General features: G+C 51.6%; 1 protein-coding gene across 6 annotated transcripts in view; it reads left to right on the forward strand.

Annotated features, from left to right (window-relative positions):
* Positions 1-24: 24 nt before the first annotated feature.
* Positions 25-12,036, forward strand: part of TMEM63C (transmembrane protein 63C) — an 86,357-nt gene continuing 74,345 nt past the window's right edge. For 2 of the 6 annotated variants that reach the window (XM_024997806.2, XM_059890624.1), the window contains exon 1: positions 7,937-8,133. The gene's annotated coding sequence lies outside the window, so the exon portion shown is untranslated. Of the gene's footprint in view, positions 164-7,936; positions 8,221-12,036 lie in introns of those variants that run through there. The other 4 variants (XM_059890625.1, XM_005212219.5, XM_059890626.1 and 1 more) reach the window with 4 other exon arrangements.

The following is a 12,036-nucleotide window of genomic DNA, read 5'->3' on the forward strand; positions in this document are numbered from 1 at the left end:
GCCCACCGGCAGTTTCCAATATTGATCATTGGTAGTGGCTGTGCGTGCTGAATGACAGAGACCACCCCACCCCCCACTAGTCCTGACTTTCACCTCTTCCAGGACAGAAGTACTAGTCAAAGAGGCTGCTGCAAGCTAAGAGCATCTACCTGGTGGGGCCTTGGTGAGTGGGGACCCAGCCTGAGGCCAGGGGTAAGGGAGGGCAGGGAGGCCAGGGCTGTCCCAGCAGAGGGGAGGCCTGGATTCTCTGCCTTGAGGACCACATGGTTAGAGGGCTCTGTCTTCTCCACTCTGGCCCCACCATCCTTGGAAGTCCTGCTTCCAGTGAGGGATCTGTGCTGTGTGTCTCTTGAAATCCACAGCCCCATGTCTGACTAGACAGAGGACATGAAAATCCCAATATGCTGCTCCCCTACCTTCTGAACAGGAAATCAAATTCCTATTGTCGTTGCTGTTGTTCAGTCACTCAGTCATATCCAGCTCTTTGCAACTCCATGGACTGCAGCACGCCAGGCTTCCTCGTTCTTCTCTATCTCCCAGAGTTTGCCCAAACTCATGTCCATTGAGTTGGTGATGCCATCCAACCATCTCATTCTCTGTCTCCCTCTTCTGCTGCCCTCAATCTTCCCTAGCATCAGGGTCTTTTCCAAAGAGTTGGCGGGAAAGACAGATAAGAGGGTGTTGTGATAGAAGTCCAAGCTCCCAAAATTGACCCACTTTCTTGCAGAGTCTTGACTGGGCTCTTGGGGGCAGGGGATACCCTACAGTATCTGCATTATCACTCAAAGTGTTAATAGTGATGTAGTTCTGCCTTGGAAACACTGTCCCTATCAGTGGCTACGTTTACTTCTGGATCGTATAGCAAAATCTGCGGACTTTCAAGATCGTTACCTCCAGGCCCATCCCCCACCTTCTTACAGGCTGCTTAGCAATCTGACCCAGCACCAGCCTTGGGGTGATGGGGACTACAGTGTAGCTCTGCTGCCTTGAAACCTAAAATCCTAGGAGTCGAAGTGATGTGAAACCAACAGTGAGCAGGCCGAGCTAACTTTCCCGGGCCTCCCGCTTTTTCCCTCCCATTTTGAGTTTTCCTGAACATCTCATCTGGACAGTGCAGAAAGGCCACGCCCTGTTGTGTAGGCTGTGTTCAGTTGTATTTGGTTTTGGAATTACAACCAGTTCTGCAATGAAAATCCTGAGCATGTTGGCCTTCTGAGTTCAAGAGAGTGTTTCTGATGAAATGATTTCTAGACAACAGGAGTAGGGTCAACCTGGGCTCTTAACACTCTTGGCTAAGAGGGCTATGCTCCTGAAGCTCTCCATCAGGGTATTTTGGGACCTCAGGCAACTTCACTGCTCAATCGTCCACATCAGCTCGTGGAACCACTAAGCTCTGGAATCTAAGGTAACACGGATTTCACCCCCTTAGCAATTAAGGAATATTTATTTGAGTCATCATTGTGCCAGATACTAGGAATAGAAAGAAAAAGGAGATACAATCTGATTTAAAAAAATATTTATTTATTTGGCTGCACTGGATCTTACTTGCAGCACACAGGGTCTTTATTGGCGGGATGCAAACTCCTAGTTGTGGCATGTGGGATCGAGTTCCCTGACCAGGGATGGAACCCTGGCCCCCTGCCTTGGGAGTCTTAGCCACTGGACCACCAGGCAAGTCCCTACAAGCTGATCTTAAAAGGATTTATAATCTAGTGGGGGAGAAGGTACATATCAGTGAATCAAAGCCTCTACTTTCTGGCCCATCAGGAAAGGTATTATTTTGAATAGATGCTGAAGGTGTCTACCCTTAAGCATGCAAGTTTTATGTCAACTATTTTCTATCATATTTACTTTCTAAATATATCACATAGTTGCTTTTCTTTCAATATAAAATATTCTGTCACAATTAACTTTCTTTTAATGATTCAAGCGGAGAAGGCAACGGCACCCCACTCCAGTACTCTTGCCTGGAAAATCCCATGAATGGAGGAGCCTGGTGGGCTACAGTCCATGGGGTTGTTAAGAGTCAGACACGACTGAGCGACTTCACTTTCACTTTTCACTTTCATGCATTGGAGAAGGAAATGGCAATCCACTCCAGTGTTCTTGCCTTGAGAATCCCAGGGACAGGGGAGCCTGGTGGGCTGCCGTCTATGGGGTCGCACAGAGTCGGACACGACTGAAGTGACTTAGCAATGATTCAAGATTGTTGTGACCATTTCCAACATTATCCTGTAATATAACAGTGCCACCAAGGCTTCTTGGCATGATCCTGAACTGAATGATCCCAAACTCTGAGTTTGTTTTACAGGTGTTTCCTCTCCTCTCACTCTAGGCTTTTGCTAATTTCACTGTGCTTTCAGTTTAATGAAAACTTTCTCCTTCCAATATGCTGCTCCCCATCTACTGTGGGCTTGAACAATCAGGTTTATCAGTAAGGCTCTTGGTCCAGCTATTGTCACAGAGACCAAGGTGTCAATGGTCCAGGGCTCTTCTCCTCTAGGTCATCATGAAACAGGTTCTTAAGGTCTTGTTGATCGGCCAACCTTAGGATGCTGTCCTTGGCAGCAGCATCAAAGATGCCCCCATTTCCATTCCCATGTCCATGGTCCAGTCTGCACAAAGGGAAAGAGCAGTGGAGAGCAGGCAACTTCCTTTTAAGAATGTGGCCCAGAGATGAAACAGATCACTTCCACTCACATTCCATTGGCTATAAGTTAGTCCCATTGCTGCACCAGCCTGCAAGGGAGGCTGGGATATGTAGTCTCTAACAGGGTAGCTGTGTATCCAGGTTTTAACCTTGGAAGCTCTACTGCTAAAAGAAAGAGCAAAAGAAAGGACATAAGTGGACACTCAGTAGTCTCTGCCACCATGGAGCTGTTGAAACTGTGTAGAATAAACGTAGGTGGGCTGTCACTGAAGACACAAGCCGCTGTCCTGCAGATAAAACGTCTGATTTGGACAGTTGACAGTACTATCTGTTTGGGTTGCTCAGATGCCTTTTGGGTCTTCATTGTTATTCTGGATTATGTTCCCAGACAAGACACTAGAGGTTAAGAAAGCAGTCACAAAGACAACTCTCATCATCTTTCAGAGATCTTCCACCTCAATCCACATGAGTGAGAACATGAAAATGTTTTCAGCACCCACAGACCAGAAGCAACTTTCTCTAGAAGATTCTCAAGGCCACAGCTATTCATAAAAGCCTCAGCTATTCATACCCACACACCTTCACACCTTTACAAAGCACCTTCTACCAGCCTGACACTCATCTAGGTTGCTGGTGTTCAGCTGTTTGGGACGTGGGGTCGTCTCTTTGGGGGCCACCATATAATCCACCTGGTACTCCCATGGATTCTCCCTCCTCTTCTGTACCTCCCTGTATTGTACATACTTGACGCCTCCAGGAACTGGAGAGGGTTGGTACTGGCTCAGCAATTTTATCCTGTAGCTGCTGTTCAAAAACTTTCCATGGCTCCCTTTGCCTACTAAGTAAAGCCTAAACTCCTAAGCCCCATGTTCAAGAACATTCTGGCCTTGGTTCCCAGTAGAGGGTATGTTAAGGGATATGGCTCATCCAGGGAGGCTGGTTCCTAGGTTCTGTGTGGATGGCATCTTGGCATAGGGGGTTGGAAAGCTGCTGCTGCTGCTGCTCTGGGTCTGGACTAGAACACCCACTACTCAGTCTCTTCACAGGACACTCAGTCAAGGACACCTGGAAATTTCAGTACTAGGGCCTCCCCTCCATTCTATCTAGGTCCTTCCTGGGAGAGATTAACACTGACTGGGAATCTTCCGTTTGTGGAAAACTAAGTTAAATACTTGACATGCTTTTTATATTCACAGTGACTCTATGCTGTTATTCAGCTGCTCAGTTGAGTCCAACTCTTTGTGACCCCATGGGCTGCAGCACATCAGGCTTCCCTGTCCTTCACCACCGCCTGGAGCTTGCTCAAACTCATGTCCATTCAGCCAGTGATGCCATCCAACCATCTCATCCTGCCCTCAGTCTTTCCCAGCATCAGGGTCTCTTCCAAAAAGTCAGCTCTTCAGAGCAGGCGGCCAAAGTATTTGGGCTTCAGTGTCAGCATCAATCCTTCTAATGAATATTCAGGATTGATTTCTTTTAGGATTGACTGGTTTGATCTCCTTGCAGTCCAAGGGACTCTCAAGAGTTCTCCAGCACCACAGTTTAAAAGCATCAATTCTTCTGCACTCAGCTTTCCTCATAGTCCGACTCTCACATTCATACATGACTACTGGAAAAACCATAGCCTTGACTAAACAGACCTTTGTTGGCAAAGTAATTTCTCTGCTTTTTAATACGCTGTCTAGGTTCATCATAGATTTTCTTTTTAGGAGCAAGCATCTTTTAATTTCACCATCTGCAGTCATTTTGGAGCCAATAAAATAAAGCCCGTCACTGTTTCCATTGTTTTCCCATCTATTTGCCATGAAGGGATGGGACCAGATGCCATGATCTTAGTTTTTTGAAGGTTGAGTTTTAAGCCAGCTTTTTCACTCTCCTCTTTCAGCTTCATCAAGAGGCTCTTTAGTTCCTCTTCGCTTTCTGATATAAGGGTGGTGTCATCTGCATATCTGAAGTTATTGATATTTCTCCTGGCAGTCTTGATTCTAGCTTTTCACATGATGTACTTTGCATATAAGTTAAATAAACAGAGTGACAATATACAGCCTTGACGTACTCCTCTCCCAATTTGGAACCAGTCCGTTGTTTCCATGTCTGGTTCTAACTGTTGCTTCTTGATCTGCATACAGGTTTTGCAGGAGGCAAGTAAGGTGGTCTGGTATTCCCATTTCTTTAAGAATTTTCCACAGCTTATTATGATCCACATGGCCAAAGTCTTTAGCGTCGTCAATGAAGCAGCAATAGATGTTAATCTGGAATTCTCTTTCTTTTTCTATGATTCAATGGATGTTGGCAATCTGATCTCTGGTTCCTTTGCCTTTTCTAAATCCAGCTTGAGCATCTGGAAGTTCTCAGTTCACGCACTGTAGAAGCCTGGCTTGGAGAATTTTGAGCATTATTTGCTAGCGTGTGAAATGAATGCAGTTGTGCAGTAGTTTGAACATTCTTTGGCATTGCCTTTCTTTGGGATTGGAATGTGAAAACTGATCTTTTCCAGTCCTGTGGCCACTGCTGAGTTTTCCAAATTTGCTGGCATATCGAGTGCAGCACTTTCACAATATCATCTTTTAGGATTTGAAATAGCTCAGCTGGAATTCCATGTGGATCCATGTGGTAGATACTATTATTGGACTCCTTTTATTTGCATTATGATACTCATCTTACAGATGTGAAAATTAACCTTGGAGCAGTTAAGTAACTAGTACAAAGTCACACAGCTAGTAAGAAGCAGAGCCCTGGTTTTTTTTATTTTATTTTATTTTTGGCTGTGCTGGGTCTTGGTTGCCGTGTGGGTTTTTCTCTAGTTGTAGCAAGCGGAGGCTACTTTCTAGTTGCGGTACGTGGGCTTCTCATTGTGGTGGCTTCTCTTGTTGCCGAGCACAGGCTCTAGGGCGTGCAGTCTTCAGGAGGTGTGGCACGTGGAGGCGGTAGTCGCAGCTCCCGGGCTCTAGAGCCACAGGCTCAATAGTTGCGGTGCACGGGCTTAGTTGCTCTGAGGCACGTGGGATCATCCTGGACCAGGGATGGAACCCGAGACTCAAGCATTGGCGGGTGAATTCTTTATTATTGAGCCACCAGGGAAGCTCAGAGACCAGTTTTTTTTTTTTTTTTTTTAATATTTATTTTTATTTACTTGTTTGGCTGCACAGGGTCTTAGTTGTGACATGTGGGATCTAGTTCCCCAACCAGGGATCAAACCCAGGGCCCCAGCATTGAGAGCTCACAGTCTTAGCCACTGCACCACCAGGGGAGACCACAGAGCCCAGTTTTGAACCAAGGTTCAACTAGATCCAAAGACCATGTTCTTTCCCCTTAACATGGGATCCTTCTAAAAGAACAGCTATTACCCGCATACTTAAGAGGCTTACTCCTTTCACTCTGGGGTCAGACACCAGTTCTGAAATGAGGAAGCACAGACAGAGGACATGCTGCTTGTGTCCAGGTTTTACTCTCTTCCACCTGTATCGGAACAACAGCAGCAAAAGCAAAAACTAATATTCACTAAACATTTACTCTGTGTACAATAGCTCATTTAATCTTCACAACTGCCTCTTAAGGTTGTTATTATTATTCCCCCCATTTTTCATATGCAAAGAAAGAAGTTCAGAGAGTTTAAGTCCCATATTTAGATGGCCCAACTGGGATGTGAATCCAGGCAGCTAGCGGTCTTAAACATTACTTTTGTGTTTACCTTGTTTATCTTTGTTCCCACCAGCCTTTATCCTAAAGAGAGGAATAGAAATGTTAGGGTCCAAGGGGCCTTACACCCCAACTAGCCCTCCCCTCTCAGGATTACAGATGAGAAAGAAAAATAAAGACAGAGACATCAAGCAAGTTACCCAAGATTGCACAGCACACTAATAGCTGAGCCAGGACTAGAACCGGCCCTTGATACACTGTTGCTATTACATGATGGATAATCCAAAAGCCTTCCTGTCCCAGGAATGAATAAATAAATGAATGGGTGGTGAGTGAAGACATGGACGGATTTCAGCAGAATGTGTAGTGGCTCATTTGGAGTTTTGATGGCACTTTGCTGTTTCTCAGTTGCTCAGTTGTGTCCAACTCTTTGCGACCCCATGGACTGCAGCACACCAGGCTTCCCTGTCCTTCACTATCTCCTGGAGTTTGCTCAAACCCATGTCCATTCAGTCAGTGATGCCATCCAACTATCTTGTCCTCTGTCACTACTGGTTCAAAAGAACCCTGGGGGTGGTGGAGGGGATGGGGGCAGGTGCAGGGCAGGGAGAGACATGACCAGGGTGTGCCAGCCTCGGGGGAGCACTGCTGCCTATGGGGAGTCAACGCATGAAAGCCTAGCTACCCTCGGACCCGCAGTGTCTCATGACTCGATGTTCACACATTTCCACTATGGCCTTCTTAGTGGACTGCGAACAACTCTGTCAATATCTTAGCATTATATGACTGTTAAAAGAGTCACTTTCGAAGATTGGTCAGCAGCCCGCCTCTCCCATTAGCCCTTGTACTGCAATTACTGGATAAGGTCTATTAAATAAACTTGCTGAGGCCCCTTCCTGGGAGAAAGGAGAGTGGCTTGACTTCCCTGGTGGCTCAGATGGTAAAGCGTCTGCCTACAATGCGAGAGACCTGGGTTTCATCCCTGGGTTTGGAAGATCCTCTGGAGAAGGAAACGGCACCCCACTCCAGTACTCCTGCCTGGAAAATCCCATGGAAGGAGGAGCACGGTAGGCTACAGTCCATGGGGTCGCAGAGTCGGACTCGACTGAGCGACTCCACTTTCACTTAGTTCGTTACACTGACTTTGGGGGTTCAAACACTGGCACCTGCCTCCTGGATCAAAACGAGTGTCTCTAGCAGAGTAGCCAGGACTTTGAAAAAAACTGGAGACCTACAGGAACTGTGGTCCCTGGCAAACTAGAAGAGACAAAACCCACTCTCTTGGGCCTCCCGGGCAGGGCTGTGGCCAATCTGTAGATCTTCCCTTTGCTGGGGAAGAAGAAAGAACTGGGTACTGGCCCCTGGGCGGGGCTGAGCACAGCTACCTTTGTGCGGGGCTGGACGTCTCTCCTGGCTTTGACTTTTTTTCTGGCGGGGTTGGGTGGGTTGCAAGGCGGACGTGCCTGGGAGGAGAGCTTGAAGTAGGGGACAGCCGGAGAGCAGCAAGACCAGAGCTTCTGGTGTTGGGGACCCAGAGCTTCCGAGTGTCTCCCACAAGGGAGCAGCAGCCTTGTGGATTTGCTGTGGTAATTTGCAGACGGTTCCTGGTAGCTACAAGGTCTCTGAGGCGGAGCCTGGGCCTTCGCATAGGAAAAAAATCCAGCCTGGGTTCCCCGGCGGTCCAGCAGCACTGGGGCGGGGCCGAGGTTGGCGGCGGCCGGGGAGGAGCCGCGATGCCGCTCCCATGGTGATGCTGCGGGGAATTTGCTGACCGTCCCTTGCCAGGTGGGGCTGGCTTCGAGCAGGCCAGCGCGGAGGAGGACCGGCGGGCAGTCTCCTCCCAGGTAGGGAGCGTGTCGCCTGGCCTCACATTCCGGCCGCCTGCCTACCTTGCCTGGCGCTGGGGCCGTGGCGCCGAAGGCGCAGACGTGGTGAGCACGCGGGTGGGATGCTCCAGAAGCGATCCGGCTGGAAGAAGGGGCGCGGAATCCCGGTCCTGGACAGGGGTAGGGGTGGTGATGGGTGGGGGCAGTACTGCTGGCTCTACGCTTTCCGGGACCTCGGACCCTGAGGGATGGGGGCGGGGGAGACTGCGCCATACTCCCCGGTGGCTCGGGCTCTCCCCCAGCCTGGACCCGGGGGAAGGGTGGAAGGAGCCGCCCACCAGGAGGGGGCCGTGGCTCGGTCGACCGTCTTCAGTGGGTCGGTAGAGGGTGGACAGGAGGCGGTCCTCCGCCGCCTGCCTTGTTGGTTGCCTCTCCGGACCACCTCCACGCCGGGATTCCCGGGGGCTGTGCCTCCGGCTCGCGGGGCTGGCCTGGGAGGGTGCGCTCTCCCCCGCAGTCTCCCCGCGGCTCTGAGTGATAGCAGCGTCAGCGCTGCGCTGCAGCGGGTGCGGGGCGGGGTGGGGGTGGGGGGTAGGGGTGGGATGGTCATCATTCCGTGCCGAGTGAGCTGGACTTCTGGGCCCTCAGGGGCACAATACCGCCACCTTTTCTCCTGTGCTTTCAAAGAAAGGCTCTTGCCTCCATCCTCACCTTGGCCTTGAGAGAGAAACTTTGGATTTGGATGATGGACCTGGGGACACCGTGGCCCGGGGCGGGGCGGGGGGTGGGGTGGGGTGGTGGTGCCGGTGGCTTCCCCCCAGAGTCGCTTAGCACGGTCCTACAGAGCTGACCTAGGTACTGCCTTGACCTGATGCTCTCTGGAAGGGCAGGGGTCAAACTTGCTCTCTAGACCTCTGGTCCAAGCTGGGGTGGACTCCCACCCGCCCCCTCCCCCAGGGCCCCCCTTTCCCCATTCCTGAGAATGCAGGGGCATAAGACTTCTGTGAGAGGCTCCGGAGTATCATGGTGTGAACATCTCAGGGGCGGAATTGTCTGAGGACAGGAAATAAAATGTTCATCTGAGCAGAGGAGCGACGGGGCCCCTGCTCTCCTTGAGGGCTCAGGGCGGAGAGTGAGCATTGTCTTCCGGGAGAAGAAGGCCCTTCTGGGCCTCAGTCTCGTGTACCAGCCCTGATGAAAGTCAAGTGGAACTTCCCAGGCAGCAGTGGGAAGAGCGGGGAATAGGGAGGTGGACTTTCTCCTCTCACAGCCTCGTCTCCCGGGAGAAGAGGTGGGAGAACGGAGAGCCGAGTCCGCCTTCTCTGAGCATCACACGCTGTGGTGCAGCCTTTCTCTCTCCCCAGCTCCTGTTCCCGGGAAGAATGGACTCTTGCCCTTGGAGGTGAACTTTTCCTGAATTTACCTTGCCTTCCTTCTCCCTGGCTCGGCTGGCTTTCTCTGGAGGGACACTGAGGCAGGCGGAGAGCCGTCTTTTATTTTAGAGCTGGAACCGGGCAGCATCACTGGGCAGGCCAGGGAGCTGAGTCGCAGAGGGTGTTCTGGGGCTCTCACCTGCACCCAGGTCTCCTGACTGCCTGGCCTACCTCCAGGCCGGCAGGATGAGGCCCCTTCCTCTCTGATCCTCCCCGACTTCACCCCCAGCGCCCTAGTGAGGCCAGGCTGTGAGGACCTCCTGATGGGAGGGGACAGCTCCAGCATCTTCTCCTCCATTAAGATGTGTTTTCAAGTTTCTTAGGAAAGAAGCAACCTGAAGAGGGGAGCTAAAGGCACCTGGCTACCTTCCTGCCATGCACCCACAGTGGACACACAATTTCTGTGGGCCTCTCTGAGCCCTGGAGAAGGCAATGGCAACCCACTCCAGTATTCTTGCCTGGAAAATCCCATGGACAGAGGATCCTGGCAGGCTACAGTCCACGGGTTCACAAGAGTTGGACACGACTTAGTAACTAAACCTCTGAGCCAGATGGCCTTGGGGCTAGCTGCTGTGGTCACAGCCATGGAGGGGGCCCAGGGGCATGGGGGACTTCAGCTATCTCTCTGCCAGCATCTCAGGATGGGAGGTCCTGCCCAGCCCATGAGCAGAGCAGTTACCTTGTGCCTGGTGCTTGAGTTGATGCTTTTCAGACACACCTTCTGAGCACAGAGCCCCTGAAAGCTGGCCCCTGGTGATTGCACAGCATGCCTTGCGCTCCGTCATGACCACAGTAATCCTGGGGTGACCCTGTGGGACGGGGTGGGGTTCCCAGTAAACCATATGACAGCTAGCTGCCCATGGAGTGACAGTACAATGCCAGAGAGAGGAGTACTCACGGTGGGTCTGGTTCCTCTGCACCCCCCTCTCAGGCTTCCTTCTAACCCTTCTCCAGGAGAAAGGCCCCACCCCATGATCCAGGGATGCTGGTGGTGCCCCCTCCGGGCTGGCGGGGCAGAGGTAGGCTCTGAGACTGCTGGAGAAGAACCACTTACAGGGCACAGTACCTGGTTCTGGACCGAGCCCCGTTAGCTGGCGCTCTGCCCTCCAGGTTTCCCTGCCTGACAGCTGGGCATGAAAACACCTTCCTCAGATGGGTGGGGGGGCTTGGGAAATATGTCAAGTGCTTATTGCAGGTGGGGAATTATTCCTGGAGACTCTGGAATTGAAGCCATCTACTTCCTGCCTCAATGGGGGAAAGGTGGCCATTCCCTCTATGAAGGATGCCTGACCCCCCATCCCGTGGCCAGTCTAGGGCACGCTTCTGGGTTTGGAAGGCAGACCATCTCTCCCCAGCCCAGTTCAGGTTGTGCTTTGGGGCCCTGAGGACTTCCTCTCCCCCTTCTCCACCGTTGTGACATTTCACAGAATTTCCACACCGTAAAATGCAGGTGACTGGTGGCACAGCGGACCTGCTCACACACCCGATCTTCCCCCCTGATTCTTGAATCCCTTGGACTCTCTAGTCTGGCTTCTTCCTCAGAAGCAGCTTGTGGAAGAGCCACAGAGATCATGGGTATCAAGTGCTGGGAGCTCTTTGCACAGAGTGTTGAGGGTGTAGGAAGGCTGTGGGGTATTCGGGGCCATGGGCAGGCTCACTCTGGGAGGCTGGACTGTAAGTGCTTAGGCGGAGCGCTCAGCTACGAGTAAGACTGGCAGCTCTTGGTGCACTGTTTCGCCTGAGCTGGGGCACAGCGTTCGCTCCTCTTCCCTCTCTGGGAGAGCAGTGGTTTTTGCAGGCCACTCCCACGTCAGCAGGGGTGGTGTACCCTGGGCCCCTTGTTCTTGCCCAGGAGGTGGCTGGTGCAACTCATGCAAAACAGGGTGACGGGGAAGCTGAGATGAGAATGTGGGCAGCTCATGAGGCATGCTGTGTCCTCGTTACAGTGTGTCTGGATTGCTTGGGGCCAACCGAGGGGGCGCTTTAGAAGAACATCAGTGACCAGTGTGTGCTGTGCTCTAGGGCAGCATTGCACCCACGCTGCCATGGTCCTTCCCAGCACGCCTGGGGTTGGTCCTGGAACCTGCAGAAGCGGGGGTGGGGGGGAAGGGTGCCCCACTGTCGCCTCCCGCTTCCTGGTGATCAGTAGTGTTCCCAAAGGGAACTGAAGCCTGGACCCCCACTTAGAAAACCAGGATCTAAGTGTCCTGGGCTCCCGCCTTCTGCTTTTTTCACCTTCCGTTCTGCTGTTTCACGCAAGCACCCTGAAGGCAGGCTCTGAAGAGCTGGGCTAGGGTAACTGAGGTTACCCTTGTTACTGAGGTTACAAGGGTAACTGAGGTTACCCTTGCAGACCCTTGTTCAGGCTGAGCTGCGGCTTCTGGCAGCCTCAGAGCATCGGAGATAGAGAGGTCAGGCCAGCTTTTGGCCAGAAGCCTAGCCTGCCATACTCATGACTGAGTGGCCTCGCCAAAGAAGATTGCCCCAG

The sequence above is a fragment of the Bos taurus genome, chromosome 10, assembly GCF_002263795.3.
Source record: "Bos taurus isolate L1 Dominette 01449 registration number 42190680 breed Hereford chromosome 10, ARS-UCD2.0, whole genome shotgun sequence".
Classification (NCBI taxonomy): Eukaryota; Metazoa; Chordata; class Mammalia; order Artiodactyla; family Bovidae; genus Bos; species Bos taurus.